The 16,956-nt window shown below is 48.8% G+C and overlaps 1 long non-coding RNA gene across 2 annotated transcripts in view; it reads right to left on the reverse strand.

Moving 5' to 3' along the window:
• LOC146798643 (uncharacterized) overlaps positions 1–16,917 on the reverse strand; it is a 134,313-nt gene extending 117,396 nt beyond the window's left edge. Inside the window, exon 1 of one of the 2 annotated variants that reach the window (XR_014968739.1) lies at positions 16,815–16,917. This is a non-coding gene — a long non-coding RNA (uncharacterized LOC146798643). The remainder of the gene's footprint in view (positions 1–16,814) is intronic. The other variant, XR_014968740.1, reaches the window with a different exon arrangement.
• Positions 16,918–16,956: the final 39 nt, after the last annotated feature.

Here is a 16,956-nt window from a genome sequence, read left to right on the forward strand (position 1 = left end):
TACACAGTGGACCCCAGGGGGGACCAATACATATACTAAGAAAGTGGTATAAGAATCACGACTCCGGTCAAGACAAGGTCGAGAGGACGTAGAAGTGCTGGGGACATCAGGAACCACCCAAGGTGAGTAGATAGGGACCCCACAGAGATCATATGCAGTGTGGGAACACGACTGCGTGCTCCGTACAATTATAAGTGCAAGTTGCGGTTGGATTTTTAAAGATTAAGGATCCTTTCCAGTGGACCCTGAAGAAACCCTGTGGAAGACAGAAGGTAGGAGAACCACCCACCCGTGGATACCCTAGTACCCACGTTACCTACACCAGGGAAGCCGGGGGCATAGGTGTGAAGTGGTGTCGGAAACCACCGCAGAACCTAATGGAGGACTTCAGGAAAGTGCCGCTGCTGGAGGAGAAGAAAGTGTCCGGTGGAATCCAAATGTGGATTCTAGATTAGAGGTACCTGCAAGCAAAAGGGGCAGCGTCTATGTCACTCAGGAGTGACCAGGAGACTTGGAAAATGAATGCCCCCCAATTTCGGGTGTTGCAGGATGGATGACGATGACCTTGACTCTGCAGCTGTGAGGATCAGGCGACGCTGAGGAAGACTAGGAAACGTGCATGAGCTGCCCCACATCGGATGTCGAGGGCTGAGGGGTCGGTGTCCGGTGGGAGCACCAACAAGCCTTGGCACGTGCAACCAACACAGAAGTTGAAGAAGGTGCAATGTCGGGACCAGCAAGGTCCAGGGGACTCACCAAAAGCAGGAGAGGAAGGGCAGGCCCCGAGCATCAGGGGAGCCCAAAGAGAAACAAAGTGGACCCTCAAATGGACCCAGAGGCACTGGAGTGACGAGAGGACCTCAAGCAGCTCACCAAAAGATGCAGTCCACGATGCACGTGGTGCGGTGTGGCTGAAGATTCTGGCCACTGGAGGTGCTCGAGGTTGGGGCTACTTGGAGCCCAAAGATCTTCTGGAAGGAAGCCAACAAGTCTTTGCAACTACAAGTTGACTCGGTGCACATGGGTTCGGTTATTGCAACTAGCCTCAATCTTGGTGAGAGGGCAGTGCAGGCCTCGGGAACTATGGAAAACCACCAGCTGTGTTGCAGAACATTACGGAGTCTGGAGAAGCTCAGGATCAGCAAACTGGTCGACTTAGTTGCGGTGCCTGCAAATGCAAGGGAGTGACTTCTTCACTCCAAGGGAGATTCTGTCAGATGTCTTTAATGCCGACAGGCCTTGGAAGGTTCCTGTATGGTGCACAGGCACAGACGTTGTAACAGACTGGAAGGGAGACGAAGTTGAGGCCAAACGGAGTCCAGCGAAGTCCAGAGTGCCCAGACGGTAGAAGTAGAAGTGATGTCTGATCTGAATCTTGTCCCACGACGAATCTTGGGACCCACCCACAGGTAAGCCCTTAAGTACCCTCAGGAAAGTGTTGGGACGATTCAGGGTACCCTCCCAGGGGAGGGTCTGGATAGGAGGGAGGTTACTCCCATGTCCTTTGTCCAGTTTGGCGCAAGAGCGGGAGCCAACGGCCTATGCATGGAGAAACCAAATGTGCCCCTCATGCAGACTGAGTGACGCTGGCAAGCGCACCCACCCTGTCCCAATACACTAAATCCTGTCTGGGAGGTGGCCACACCTCCCTGTGACAGGATGCCTATTGTTCTGCCTTCTCCTGCTCGAGCTTGGCTCAGCAGCACGAGATCAGAATTGTGCCTCAGGTCGGCAGAAACCATTTTGTGCTGTCTGGGTCAAGAAGGCTGGTACCGGGAGCACTCACAGAGGGCTCTTCCAGTGCGTGGAATCATACTTCGGTGTGGGGGATGATAATAATACCAGCATTTGTTAAAACGCACAGCTACTTCCAGAGAGGTGTACCGGCGCTGGGGGGGCTGTTGGGAAGATTAAGCGAGCTATTGCCAGAGTCACATGGTGCTGGGCTAACCTGCTGCCGGCGCCAGGAATCGAACCATGATCCCCGTGGTCCGGTGTCAGGCACCCTGGCTGCTGCGCCACACATGATAGGATTTGTTGCAGTCGTTTTCGAGATGGACATCGCGTAATTACGCAGTGCCCCTTTTTATAGTATATACTTAAACTTATACTTCACTTAAAACTCGGGAGAATGGACTCCGTAGGCTGTATGGGTGTCCTGCTCATGCAGGGCACCCACACACTTCGAACCAAGCACCCTACCTTCAGGATTGATAAACCATATGTTTTAAGTGCAGTGACCCTAGATATAGGAAACCTATATCTTTAGTAAGTGGTGCTAGCACCAACTTACACAGGCTGAAATGCCAGTAGCTCCATTTTGAATGGTCTCCAATGGGTGCAATAATGCATGCTTCAGCCCATGGGGGACATCTGGGGTCCCTATGACCTGGGTACCTTTGTACCATATACTAGGGACTGATAAGGGTACTCCAGTATCCAACCTGGAAAGTACTTACCACAACAATATAAGGGAAAAAGCAGAGAGACTGAGGTCCTGATCAGCAGGATCCCAGTCAGACTAGTCCAAAACAGCTTAGCACCAGGCAAAAAGTGGAGGTAACCATGCAAAAGGATCCTACCTTCCTACGCAAGGTCATCGAGAAAACCATCAATGCCCAACTCTCTAAGTTCATCGAAGCAATCAACATCCTGGACCTCTCCCAATTCGGCTTCGAAAGCAACCACAGCACGAGACAGCCCTCCTCGTCGCCACAGCCAACGTTCGCGCCCTCCTTGACTGAGGCAAAACTGCAGCCCTCATTCCCTTGGACCTCTCAGCCGCCTTCGACATCTCTCACCGCACTCTATGCACTAGACTCCACAACACCGGCATCTGCGACAAAGCCCTGGAATGGATCTGCTCCTTCTTCACCGGCCAAATACAGAGAGTCAGACTACCTCCTTCCCACTCTGAACCCACAGAGATCAGCTGCGGAGTGTCTCAGAGCTCCTCCCTGACACCCACTGTTTTCAATAGCCATCGTAAGGAACCACACACTCAACATCGATGACACCCAGCTGATTCTCTCCCTCACTAGTGAACCCACAGTCGCCAATATCAGCTTCCAAGACGGAATGAAGGCTGTCACCACCTGGATGAAGAAGAGCTGCCTCAATCTCAACTCAGAGAAGATAGAAGCTCTCATCATGGCTACACCCCTCCTGGTGGCCCGCAGCACTTTGACCCCCCCCACACCCACAGACCACACACGAAACCTCGGCATCATCCTGGACTCCTCGCTCACCATGAACCGTCAGATCAACACTGTCTCATGTCTCATCCTGCTTCCACATGCTACACCTGCTCCAAAAGATCTTCAAGTGGATCCCCACTGAGCCCAGAAAGATGGGCACCCACGCACAGAATCGACTATGGCAATGCACTCTGTGCCGGCATCACTCAGAAACTCATCAAAAAACTGCAGAACATCCTGAACGCCTATGCCAGACTCATCCTCAACATCACCCGCGGCAGTCACATCACCAACCACCTGAAAGACCTCCACTGGCTCTCAGTCAACAGAAAAATCAAGCTTCAAGCTTCTCATACACACCTACAAAGCCATACATGACGCAGGACCTGCATACCTCAACCACTGCCTCGCATTCCACTCACCCACCAGAGACTTACTCGCCGCCCAACTGGCCCTGGCCACCGTCCCACATATCCACAAGACCACAGTCAGAGGAAGATCCTTCTCCTACCTTGCAGCAAAGACCTGGAACACCCTACCTCTCCACCGCAGGGAATCACTATCTCTGCCTCAGTTCAGGAATGGCCTCAAGACCTGGCTCTTGAACTGAACCACAACGCCTTTGAGGGACCAGCAGCCCACCCCCCTCCTTTCACCAGCACCTTGAGACCCTTTCTGGTGAGTAGTCGCACTTTTAAAGCCACCTGATTGATTGATTCCAGATATTTGGAGGGTGCTATCCCTCCCTATGGCTCTATTATAACTGTTCTGATTTGGTTGCTTTATGTTACCTTCACAGGTAGAGCATGTTGTATTCCTAAAATTGTACTTGTAGATTCCTTTTGATGACATTGTCTTGTGGGATGGTTGCACACTTTCGGAAGTGGTGGATGAAGGTGACTGATTATTTCTTTTAAGTATGTAATATTAGCGGAGAAACAGTAATCATAGTGGCCTATGGAAGGCTTGGGAGCAGTGAGCAGCTTCTCTCTAGGCATACAAAGATGACTACTTGAAGCTAATGCACATTCATACTGGACTGTATTGGCCCTTTTCAAACATTTGTGCTGCTTTTACATAGGCTGTTGGGTACTGTATTGTTTTACTTGGCTGTTGGGGATTTCAGCTAAGGAAGTTGAAGCACAATCTTTACGTGTGTGCTCAATAGAACTGAAACTTTCCTACACAGTCACTAGGGACTTTTTGTTCAAGTTGTGTATTCCCTCTTGATATGAACCAGTGATATTCAACAGCAGCTCTAGTCTGCTGTTTACTTGACTCAGCACTAACATTCAGAATGGTAGTAACTAAGATGACCGCACCACTTAACTTGAGAAAATTCTTCATTTTGTAAAGACATCTTACAGTAAACGTGTAATAATATGATAAAGTCTCTTCACAATTCAAAAAACGTGTATTTCATTAACATGTAGAACCTTTTCTCCTTAGTATAGCTGATGATATCACTGCAGTAAGAGTTTTTTATAGGATAGTTTTCAAGTATGAATTTAGAAACATTCATGCTTCCACCGACCTTGACAACAATGCCAATAGTGAATTAAGAGGCAAGTGAGTTGTAATGTGCACCCTCTGGGTGGCCTGGGCTGCTCTTATAAATGAACATCATCATAGATTATTAAATTAAACACAAGAGAAAGAAAAGGAGGCAAAGTGAAAACAAGCATTGGCATAGCCAATAGGTCTCGCCTTTGGGACCTTATAAGTGTTTAGCCATGCACACTTTAATTTGCGCAGCTCAACAAACTCTTTTGTTTTTTATATATATATTTTTATTAGCCAGCGCAGCAGTCATTTTCATTTTGCAAGCCGTCTGTTTCGGCTGGGGCTACTGGGAGAGGGCGGGCAGAGGGACCACCACCACAGGGAACAACAATATGGCGGAGCTCTTTAGTTCAAGAGAGAGAGAGACAGGGAGAATAGAGGGGAAGAAAGAGAGAAAGGGAGAAAGAGAGCAAGGTAGAGAGAGCAAAAGAGAGAGAGGTAGAAAAAGAGGGTGAGAGTGGGGGGGAACAGAGGGAATGAGAGGGAGAGGGAGAGAGAGAGAGAGAGAGAGATATTGAAACTTGGACGGCTCCTTGGCACAAGTGGAGCTTGCCAGAGCAAGACAACTCAGTAAGAGGGAGAGCTGCAGCTGAGCCAGAGCCGAGCCGGGGGCCCGCTCTGACTCGAAGAGCCTGTGCACAAGCAGAGCATTTAAAATATGTGCCACCTAAATCATGAAACAGTGTGCTATTCACAACGTGTGGCCCTGGCCGCACCGAACTGTATTTTAACAAGTGACACTATGCATAAGGTGTGAAACTAATAAACAATTACTAGGAGTGTACTATCGTGAAAAAGTGTAAATAATGAAAATGAAGAAGAAAGTAGGGAAGGAAAAGAAGGGCAGAAAGGACCGGAAGGGAGAAGTGGGGTTATGGAAGGAAGAGAAAGATTAAAACACAAGCATTGAAAATGCAATAGGTCTTGCCTTTTATTAAGTTAAAGTCATTTGCTTTGCTATACAATTCCATTAGCAAAGCAAATGGCTTTAACTTAATCAAAGGCGAGACCTATTGCATTTCAATGCTTGTTCTCACTGGGAGGAATACACAAAGACCAACTGCCAGCTTCACCTATTCATGTGACCCTGGATACAGGCTGCAGACACCAAATGGTTCGGATAGGAAAATCCCAGCTTTGCCAAAACAGTATTTGCTGCCCAGCAGGTGAACGGATTTCTCTCATCCACTGCTTTAAATGGGCTACCCCATTTGAGCAAACAGATAAGCACTTCCTGTGTTTACAGGAGATCAAACCGGACTCCTGCCTGTGTTTATGGCCTTCATACCCCGTTCTGGCAGGAATGACAGCCTGCCATAAAACTGCAAGTACTTCTCAATGCAGTGTTTTGTTAAACAACAGTAGAAGTGGCAGACCCGGGATAATGAGCTGCATGGCTAAATACGTTTAAGCTCCCAAAGTTGAGACTGATTGCATTACAAATGCTTGTTTATCATGCAGTTACTATGGCTGGCAGCTGGAAAGTGCTGCCGGGCTATATCCCCGCGCTTTGTGAAACTTGCTTTAAAACTTTTTAGGTCTCGCCTGAGCCAGCGCTTTAGCGCTGCTCTCGCGAGAGCTTTTGTAAAAGGGGGATTTGGAAGTGCAAACCAGTGCTTTCAGGCCGCCAACTACAGTGCATGTGCGCCGGGCGCGCGCACCATTTGGCAGCCTGCGTGATCATTTTGCGGCCGCTTTGATGTTCTCAGTGAGCCGCGCGGCCACTGAGAACATCAAAGCAGCCGCAAAATGATTACTTTCAATTTAGGGGCCGCACGGCCGCTTTGATGTTTGATCGCGATCACTTTCGCGATCACTTTCGCGGCCACTTTGCATAGCCAATAGGTCTCGCGTTTGGGACGTTATAAGTATTTAGTTATGCAACTATTGCATAGCTAAACACTTATAAGGTCCCAAAGGCAAGACCTATTGGCTATGACAATGCTTGTTATTTTAGTGGTCCCAAATGGCTATGTTAAATCGGTAAATTAAAAATGTTTGCCTACATCATGGTACTGGCTTTGTTTTGACCTCTTTGTGCATTTTCTGCACTTTTTGAATAGCGCAAACTCAACCCGAAGGTCTAAAGCACTTTATATGAACACTAGTTAAATTACACATGGACACATGCATTTTTTAGGTGGCACAGGGATTTTAAGTGATTTGCCCAGAACCACAGGATGTTGAGCCGATGCCGAGATTCAGACCTGGTACCACAGCTTTAAAGTCAGCAGCTCTGGCAACAACACCACGATCGGGGTAGAGGAATGGTGGCAGGCAGAAGCCACATGAAAACTCAGCTCGTCATGGTCTCGAGGTTCCCAAAGGCTCTCGAGCTGAGCTGCAGCCATGCTTAAGCTCGAGCCTAGCTCGAGCTTTGAGGGCCTCGCCCACCTCTAATGCGTACACGTGTCATGGCGCATCCTGAGACACAGGTCTGTGCTGGAGGAGAGACTATCGTGGAACTCACTTTCTTTTCTAGAAAACCTATTTGAAGATTGTCTATCGTGCGAGCACATAAGTTCTGATTAATGAGCATGCATGCAGTTGGAAAACAAGCATTGGCACACAGTCCGCAGCTCCGCATTTTAGCGCTGCGACCAAATGACTTTGCCAATGCTTGTTCACAAAGTTAGCGTTTGCTGTGAAAACTATCAACATATGGAAAAGCAAGATATTAGTAAGTATTTTTCAACATACGATAAGGATATATTATTTAGAAGTCTGATCAAAATAGATATTTCAGGAAATAGATTTTTGTTAAAGCAGCACGAACATTCTCATTAAAATCAGGAAATACAGAGCCAGCTAAAATCGGCGTCCTTGCCTTCAACAGATACATCATATAAGTGACACCAAGAGGGACTTTATTAATATTGGTGCTGTTGTATTTTATTACATCAAACAAGCCTACTGCTTTGTAAACATTTCTAAAAAGAGAAGGCTTGAGCTGACGACCTTGCAAATTTACCAATTCAAATTGCAAACTATGATGGCGCAGGCACCCTTACAAAATTTTATATTGAACCTCGTGCGTACTTTACTTCCAAGATGTAGCAAGGATTTTCAGGCGGGTGCCTTTATAGTTGTTGAAAGTATTATGCAGTCGCTTTGAGATCAACCCTACTTTCACAATAGTATGTACATTAAACAGGCGGCAATGGCATGCTTTGGAAGGACAGAACTCTATTCACAGGAGAGGGCTCTGAGTTCCAATTATTAAAACGGAACAGTTCGTTGTAGCTGGTGTGAAAAGAAAGTACCTGATTGCCTAGTCACTCAGGGAGTGTTGCACGCTGTCAAACTGCCATGAGACTAGAGGCGCCATGGGACATACAAAACACACACACAAACGGCCACTACCAATCATCCAAACATTGATGGATTCCGCCAGACACCTCCTACCAGGGCCGTGGTACAGAAAGACATTGCTGGGTTAGTCAGGTGCTAAAGCCCATGGGTTTGCCAAGAAAAGAGAATGGAATGAAATACACGGAGGGAAGACTGAAAGGCACGTAGGAAAAGAAGGACTGAGGAGAAAAAGACGGTACACACGCGAGGCAGTAGTAAAAGCAATTTTAAAGCACATTCACTAATGCTGATATATTAAAGCAATGCGGATATTTTAAAGCACACGCCACACGTGTGCTTGTCACAGTAAAAGAAAAACACACTACCAGCACTGCAATCGTGTGTTTGCTGGCCCGGGAGTGGTGTATGCGTGCGCTCAGTCTGCTCTTTTTCGAAGCACATACTCGTGCTTGTGGCGTGCCACTGCACGCTCCCGCAAGGTGTATGCCGCCACGAGTATGTGCTTCGAAAAAGAGCTGAACGACGGCTAAAGGTCCTCCTATGCAACGCATGCGCGCTGCGTAGGCGAGACCTAAAAAAAAGAATTGCCTAGAATCACACAGTTTGGTCAAATGGGGAAGCTGGGACTGATCACAGGTTTTCTGGTCTCGCATTGTGCCATTCAGCCACTAGATGTACATGCATCACTTCCCCTACACCATCCTTATAAACCTCATATCAGCCGATCACCTCTCTGCTGGCATTAATGTGGCACTCGGTCGCACCACAGAGCATATTTTGTGACCCCTAGGAAAATGTTTGAGAGTACCCATGATATAAACAATCTTGTATTGTCTCCCAGCTCCTCCCTCCCCATTAATTTAGTGTGTTCCAAGTTTGTGCTATATAAATGGCAATACATACCCTGAAGATTTGCAGTCGACTGAACGCTAATATAGAAAACGATGGGTTGCAAGGATTGATCCTGCCCCAGGCATATCAATAGTTAATGATCCAAGGGAAGCGCTAACAAGTAGCTCCATACAAAGTAACATGCTTTGAGGTTATAATATTAAATGGAGCAGTTTCAGAGCTAGTATTACACTAAATTGCCATTACATAAAGTGTTATTGTGCTTCTTGGCACAAGAGCATGCCAAGCATGCACGCATAGCACTGGTCCCAATCATCCCTTGTGTGAAAGCCCTCAAAAACATTCCCAGAGAAAAGATAAATACCTTACATTCGAGTAGTACAAATCCATAGCAAATCGGAAGAAGTAGCAAACCACTTATCTGTTGAAACAGTAAAGCATATGACCAGTCTCAATTGGCAGAGAATGACTATGCGTTTATGTCTGTGGGACCACTGACACCGACTCTAAAGATATTTCAAACAAAGGCATTAGAAATATGCTTTTAAAAATCATATTTAAGTGAAAGGCATACAATAAGAATACACTATTTGTCCCATTTTTTCAGGGGGAAGCCAACCCGGGACTCAAGACTCTTATGAGACAATCACATTAACTGTGCTTGCTGCAAAGCAGAGACTGAGCTTCCTGGGCGTCAAGCGCCGACTTCGGGACATGAACCTAAAATATGCCATGCTCTTCCCGGCCAAGCTGCGAGTGGAGGTGGATGGTCGCACGCACTTTTTTGATCGTCCCGAAGCGGCCGGGGACTGGTTGGATACTCTGTCTGGGGATCGTGATCGAGATGGCGGGGGGGGCGGCGGGAGGAGATGGCCCACTGGATCGGGACTGAGGGGTTGATATTGGTCCTCACTCTGGACGACTATGATGCCACTTTCGACCAAGCTTCTGTCTTTGTTCTTTCCTCTCCCATGGAGGTTGGGTGGGGTCTGGAAGGGGTACTCTTTCCTCTTTCTAGGGGGTCTAGCTAGTTTCATTATATAGGGGCGACAGGCACACTGCAAGTTGGGGGGGCTGTCCGGGCTCATGCAGGGGTGCAGGGAGGGGGGAGTTTTGTTGGGGCGGGTGGGTTGGGGTGGGGTGTTGTTCGTTTACACCACAAGGCAAATGTATCATTGTGTTATCTCTAAAGTGCTCTCTAGGGGACGAGTGATGGCTTCTGTTTAGGATGGGGGGTAGGGGACTGAGTTTGTTGTCCTGGAATGTTAATGGACTGGGGGACAGGATAAAACGAGGTGTGGTCCTGCAGTTCTTGAAGCGAATTTCGCCCAATATAGTTTTTCTGCAGGAGACACACCTCATTGGCAACTCCTTTCGTGCTATGAATCGACGGGGCTACCGCCTTGTGGCCCATTCGGGCTTCACGTCTGGTTCAAGGGGTGTGGGCATTATGGTTAAGAACTCGCTCCCGTTGGAGATTGATGAGGTGCTCCATGACGACAGGGGACGTTACACGGTCTTGGTGGGCAGAATGGAGGGCAGAGTGGTCGTTTTTGTGTCAGTATATGTCCCGCCGGGGCTGCAGACGACCACCTTTGCGGACCTGGGGCGCCTCCTCCTTGGCCTTCCGGAGGGGATTCTAGTGGTGGGGGGGGATTTTAATGCTGTGGTTTCCGGAACGGTGGACCGTCACCCCCCTAGGGATCTCCCCCGGGCCCAGGCGTGGTTGCCTGGCCTCTTGGATACCTTGGGGCTGGTGGATTGTTGGCGTTTGAAACATCCCACGCAGCTACAGTACACCTTCCATTCCGGGGCTCATGGTAGTCTCTCACGGCTAGATTATGTCCTGGTTCCGGCGGCTCATGTGGGGAGGGTGGGAGAGGTGAGCCATTTGGCACGGGGTATCTCGGACCACTCCCCGCTCTTGTTGCGCTTTGATATTCTTCCGAGGGGAGAGGGTAGGGTGGCCCCGATTAATCCCTGGTACCTGCGTGACCCCACCATTCGCGCGGAGCTGGTTAAATCCCTTAAGCGCTACTTTGACGAGAATGTGGGGTCTGTGTCATCGGCGGTCTCACTGTGGGAGGCGTTTAAAACGGTACTCCGGGGAGAGGCCCTGTCCCTTATTTCCCACTCCCGGAGGCGCGAGCAGGAGGAGGTGACCCGTGTTGAAGCTGAGATAACCAAGTTGGAGGGTGATCTAGAATATGGGGTGACGGATGATAAATTACATGTTCTCCGACTCAAGCAAGCGGCCTATAAGGCCGTCGTCACGGAGGCGGCCAGGGGCCTCAGTAGAGAGCAACAGGGGAGACTGTATGATGTGGGTGATAAGGCTGGTAAATTGATTGCGTGGCTGGACAAAAAGGAGAGAGCGAGTCGAGTTGTCCCTTTGATTGAGAAACAGAATGGTGTGTGTGTCACTGAACCGGAAGAAATTGTTTCTTGCTTTGCAGACTATTTCCGTGGGGTGTATTCCCCGGTGTCCTCCCGCTCTGAAGAGGATTCCCATGTCCTGCTCAGAGATATCGCGCTGCCTTCCCTTTCGGAGGAGGACAGAGTGTCGTTAGACGCCGCTCCAACTTCTGAAGAAATTGCCCTCGCCATACGCTCGGTCGCTTCCGGCAAGGCCATGGGTCCTAATGGTCTTCCCATCGAGTTGTATAAACTGCGACCGGATACGCTGGCACCACATCTCCGTGCTATGTTCCTTGCGGCCCACTCGACGGGTTCCCTCCCGCTAGACCAGCGTCTGGCTACAATTGTGGTTATCCACAAGAAGGGGAGGCCGCGGGACCGAGTCACATCCTATCGGCCCATATCGTTATTGAATGCGGAGCCCAAAATTCTTGCCAAAGTGTTGGCCAATCGGCTGGTCGGCGTAGTGTGTGACTTGATTCACCAGGATCAGTCCGGCTTCATCCCCCATCGCAACACGGCGCTTAACCTGCGGCGTTTGCATGGGGTGCTCGCACGTGTCTCGTACATACGGGAGCCGGCCATCTTGGCGTCCCTGGACGCCACTATGGCGTTTGACACACTGGAATGACCATATATTGGGCCACGCTCGCGAAATTTGGGTTTGGCCCTGGGTTTATCAGTTGGGTTAAATTGTTGTACTCTGGCCCGCTGGCACAGGTGGTCGTGAACGGTAGAGTATCGGCTCCGTTCGAGCTGGGCAGAGGCACGCGGCTGGGCTGCCCGTTATCGCCGCTCCTTTTCGCGCTCGCCTTGGAGCCCCTGGCGGAGTGGCTGCGGTGGCATCCTTCTATCCGTGGTCTCCGCTGGACCCCCGAGTATGAGGACCGCGTATCCCTATACGCTGATGACATTCTCCTGTACCTGGCTTCCCCACGTAAATCACTGATAGTACTGGTTGATGTACTGCATTCATTTGGCCATAACTCCGGCCTTGTCATCAACTGGGCTAAATCGTGCGTGTATGTTCTCTCCGGGGAGGCTCCTATCCTTCCGCGGGGCTGTCCTATCCAGATCGCCCCGCGGGGATTTAGGTACCTGGGTGTCTTCATTACCCTGGATGCGGAGGCCCGATATAGTCAGAACTTGCTTCCCCCCCTCCAGCGCCTGAAGGAGGATGTCGCACGTTGGAGGCGCTTGCCGCTCTCGCCGATCGGCCGGGCGGCATTGTTTAAGATGATGTCGCTGCCGCGTTTCCTGTACGCTCTGCAGAACACAATGGACGTCGTCCCGGCGCGCTACTTCCGCGAAGTGGAGAGTTTGCAACGCCGCCTGTTCTGGGAAGGGAGACCGCGTATCGCCCTGGCGAAGCTATCGCTCCCGTGGTATGACGGGGGGATTGCCCTCCCGGATATCAAACGGTATTATTGGGCCTCCCAGCTGGCTGCGATTAATCACGGCCTGTACAGGCCCGCTCTAAACCCGGCCTTTGAAATGGATAAGATGTTACTGCCGGGTGGTGATTATAACCGAGCGCTTTACTCCAGCTCGCTCGACGCACGTCTGACGGGCCCCACACGTGTCATGGTACGTGTGTGGCACGCGGCTAATGTAGCGATGGGGTGGAAAGATCGTTTGACCCGGGCGTCGCCACTATACGCATCTGAGCAGTTGGGCACCCTGTGGACTTCGAAGGGCTTCGAGAGGTGGGACATGATAGGCATCAGCAGGGTGGGTGATCTCTGGACTAGGGGGGGATTCAAAACGTTTGAGATGCTGCAGACGGAATTCCAGTTGCAGGACAGGGAGTACTTTCGGTATATGCAGATCCGTCATGCGCTATGCTCCGTCTTCCCGGATGTTGCCTCCATCCCGGAGTATTCCCCTCTGGAGGACAGAGTGCTAGATGGACATGTACAGGAAAGCACGATTTCACTAATCTATAAAAAACTTATTAATGACCGCGCGGGATTGCTGACTAGCCTTCGTGAGGCATGGGTTGCCGATGGATTGGAGCTGGACGACGAGGACTGGGTCTCTGCGGTGGCCTCCCCGAAAGAGGTGGCCATACCGGCCCGCCTTCGCTTCGTCCAGCTCAAGATACTCCATAGGGTCTACGTCACGGGGCCAAGGCTATTGCGTATGGGCTATGCTGTGGACGGGCTGTGTAAGCGTGGGTGTGGTTCTTTGGGGACCTTTCTTCATATTTTGTGGGACTGCCCGGAGGTGGAGCGATTCTGGCGTGGTGTGCATGAGGTCCTGCGGGTGGTTACGCGTGTGTCGCTGCTGCCTGAAGCGAGGAGATGCCTTCTGAATGTGTGGGAACCAACCGACTACTCGGCGCCACAGACGTGGTGGGTGACTCTGGGATATATGGTGGCCAAACGTGACATTGCCCAACTGTGGGGTTCCCAGAGGTCGCCGACCGTCTCGGCCTGGAAGGACAACATGGACTGGTGCATGTTTCGGGAAAAGGTGGTGTATGTTGCGAGAGGTAAGCCTGGGACATGGGTGAAAGTATGGGGCCCCTGGAACGCCTACCGCAGGGGAATCTGTACCCCGCCGTATTTGCCCGACCCGTCTCCGGCCCCGTCCCCTTAGCCGGTTTATCGCCCCGGTACCGGGCACTGAGTCCACCTAGTCCCTGTCCTGACCTTTTCCCCCCCTTGATACTCCTATGGATTGGTAGGGTCCCCCTTCTAGGGGAGCACATGTTGCTGTTTCCGATTGTGGGTTGCCTTGTGGATTTGTTTCCTGTTGTTATTTATATCAAAAAGAAACCGTTATGTGGGGTCCGGATGGTGTGGCTATCAACGCTGCTAACTCCTGTGCATTTCCCTTTGCCGCAGCATGCGCGCTATTGTTTGTACCATATGCTCCTTCTATTTGCTAGCGGCCGGCCTGAAGGTTGTAGGCCCATCTTTGTATATTTTTTTAATTTTTTAATAAACGGTTTCAAAAAAAAAAAAAAAAAAACTGTGCTCGCTGGCAACAGGCGGAGTTAGTGGTGGAAATGGCGAGTACCAGTAGGAGCTGAGGGTGGTGTCAGTGCTCGAAATGGGCAAAGCCAGGGATAGAATCAGACAGCGGAGTTCCAAAAATACTTTTGGACCTTCAGAAGACTCCTCAAAACCTGGCTTTTTGAGCAGTAACAGCACCCCCCCCCCCGGGCCAGGTTACAAGGGTAAGGTAGAAGGGGAAAAGGGCAAATACTATAACGGAATAAAAGAAAGAACGCAATAAGGGCCAGATGTACGACCATTCCATTTTACAAGTCGCAAATTGCATCGAATTGCGACTCACAATTTGCGACTCCCAAAATGGAATGTACAACAGGGTCTCAGACACTGTTTGCGATTCCGAATGGGGTCATGAATTGCATGCCTCATTAATATTTATCAAGCATCCGCAATTTACGGCCCCATTAGGAACGGCCAGCACTCACAGGGATGGTGGCCTGCTAGGGTCAGCAGACCACCATGTCTGTGACTGCTTTTTTATTAAAGCTGGGTTTTCTTTTTTAAATGCAGCCCGTTTTTGTCCCTGGGACCACTGCTTTTTTATTAAAGCTAGGTTTTTTTTTAATGCAACCTGTTTTTGTCCCTGGGACCACTGCCTTCTCTTAAAAAATATGTTCACATACACTCACAAAGGGGAAGGGGTCCACTGGGGACACCTTAGCATTTGAAAGTGGCTTACCACCTACTTGAAGTAGGTAGTAAACCATGAGTGTTTTGCAGCTGCAAATGCGGTTGCAAAACAATAGTAGAGTGCATGAAGACCCGCTATTAGGAAGGGATGCCACTTCCTAATAGCGGGAGTCAAAAACGCTATTTAGTCAGTGTCTCGCAAAATAGAGTTTGTACATGCCAGGGCCTCTTTTGTGGTCGATCTCCCATTTGCAAACGCAAAAAAACGGTCGTATATCTCACCCAAAGATCGGATAAGGCAGGGGGTGGCAGAGAGGGAGATTAGGACTGGAACACAAATACCTCGAAGGTCATCTTTAAATGGAAGCTGAGAGACCGCTTTCAAAATCATTTTAGGTTACTTCACTTCCCTGTTTCTTAACTCTTGAGTTTAGTTGCTGCACTGATAGGTGCCTTGAGGCACACCTCATTACCTCAATTTACTAGACCCCATGTTGTACTTGGCAGCAGTCCGCATCCTATTACTCAATTGCTATAGCTGCTGCAATTTTATAACCTATACCATGCTCTAATGTTTTCGTCTTATTTAAATGTACCATCTTCTTCACATAATGTAATCCAAACATACCAACAGACCTGATTTAGGCGGGAGACTCATGAATTTTTAGGCCCAAAATAACTTTATTTTCACAGCCTTTCACATAAAACTGCCTCTGCTTTAAAACATGTCAAAGGGAAAAATATATTTCCCAGATTTTTTTTCAAAATCTCCCTTTGTTTGTCTTGCAAAATTGGCACATTTGTATAATCTTGTGCCTCATGTGGTGTTAGCAACATCTTGGATTATGTACCCTTATATTTTATGCAGTAATCTATTTCTATTGTAAAGTATGCTGGCACCTTTGACTAATGTCTGTTATGTTAAAAAAAAAAAAAAAAAGTATAAAAAAAAAGCATATGCATACAAGCCAACAAACTAGATTCAAGCCGGAAATTCCTAATTTTTGAAGTCAATGTCTTTATTTACCTACCTTCCAACTAAAAGTGCATCTGCTTCAATAGAAGTCAAGGGGAAAATACATACCACGATTATTTTTGAAAATCTTCCACTTTCCTGTACTAAAATGTTGGTATTGATGTATAGGCCCCACCAGTAGAAACAACCTGAAAAAGAACCATCGTAGGAACTATGTTCTAGCATACAAGCCGACCCTCAGGGTTGGCTCCTCCGCTAAGGCAGAGGAGAGTCACCCCACTGCCTTAAAGCACGTCAAAAAAGGAAAAATAAAATGATAATAACAATTTGTTATTTTATTTTTCTGTGCTGGGGCAGTTCGTGAGGTGGGGCTAGGCTGTGCAGGGGAAAGGAGTGGTGGCACCCTCCTAAGTGCACACGAATGTTTGGCCGGCCCTCTGGGGCCAGTCAAACATTCATGCGCATTCCACATGTTCACCACCCAGGCTGAATTACAGCCTGTTAAATATGATATCTATACTTGTACGATCCTAATCCTATTGTGTTTTTGATTTTTGTGTGACTGCCATCTATTGTTTTATTTTACTTTTGTTCACCACCCAGGCTCAATTACAGCCTGTTAAATATGATATCTATACTTGTACGATCCTAATCCTATTGTGTTTTTGATTTTTGTGTGACTGTCATCTATTGTTTTATTTGACTTTTTCATCATCTCGTCTGTATCTGTAACATGTAAATATGTACATTTTTCCTCATGTAACGTACTTCGTTCTATTGTGAAGCGCTCTGGCACCATTGTGTAAATTTCGTGATATATAAAATTGCATTAAATAAAATAAATACCCGAAGCCCTCCCAGAGAAGTCGCATCTCCAGTAGTGCCGGAGTCGCCACAATGACTGCAGGCAGATTCCCGCCAGGTCTGCAACGCTTTACAAAACACCCACAATCCCCCTTAAAAAAAAACTCAAAAGAAATACAGCCCA

Source organism: Triturus cristatus, chromosome 9 (genome assembly GCF_964204655.1).
Source record: "Triturus cristatus chromosome 9, aTriCri1.1, whole genome shotgun sequence".
NCBI classification, from domain to species: Eukaryota; Metazoa; Chordata; class Amphibia; order Caudata; family Salamandridae; genus Triturus; species Triturus cristatus.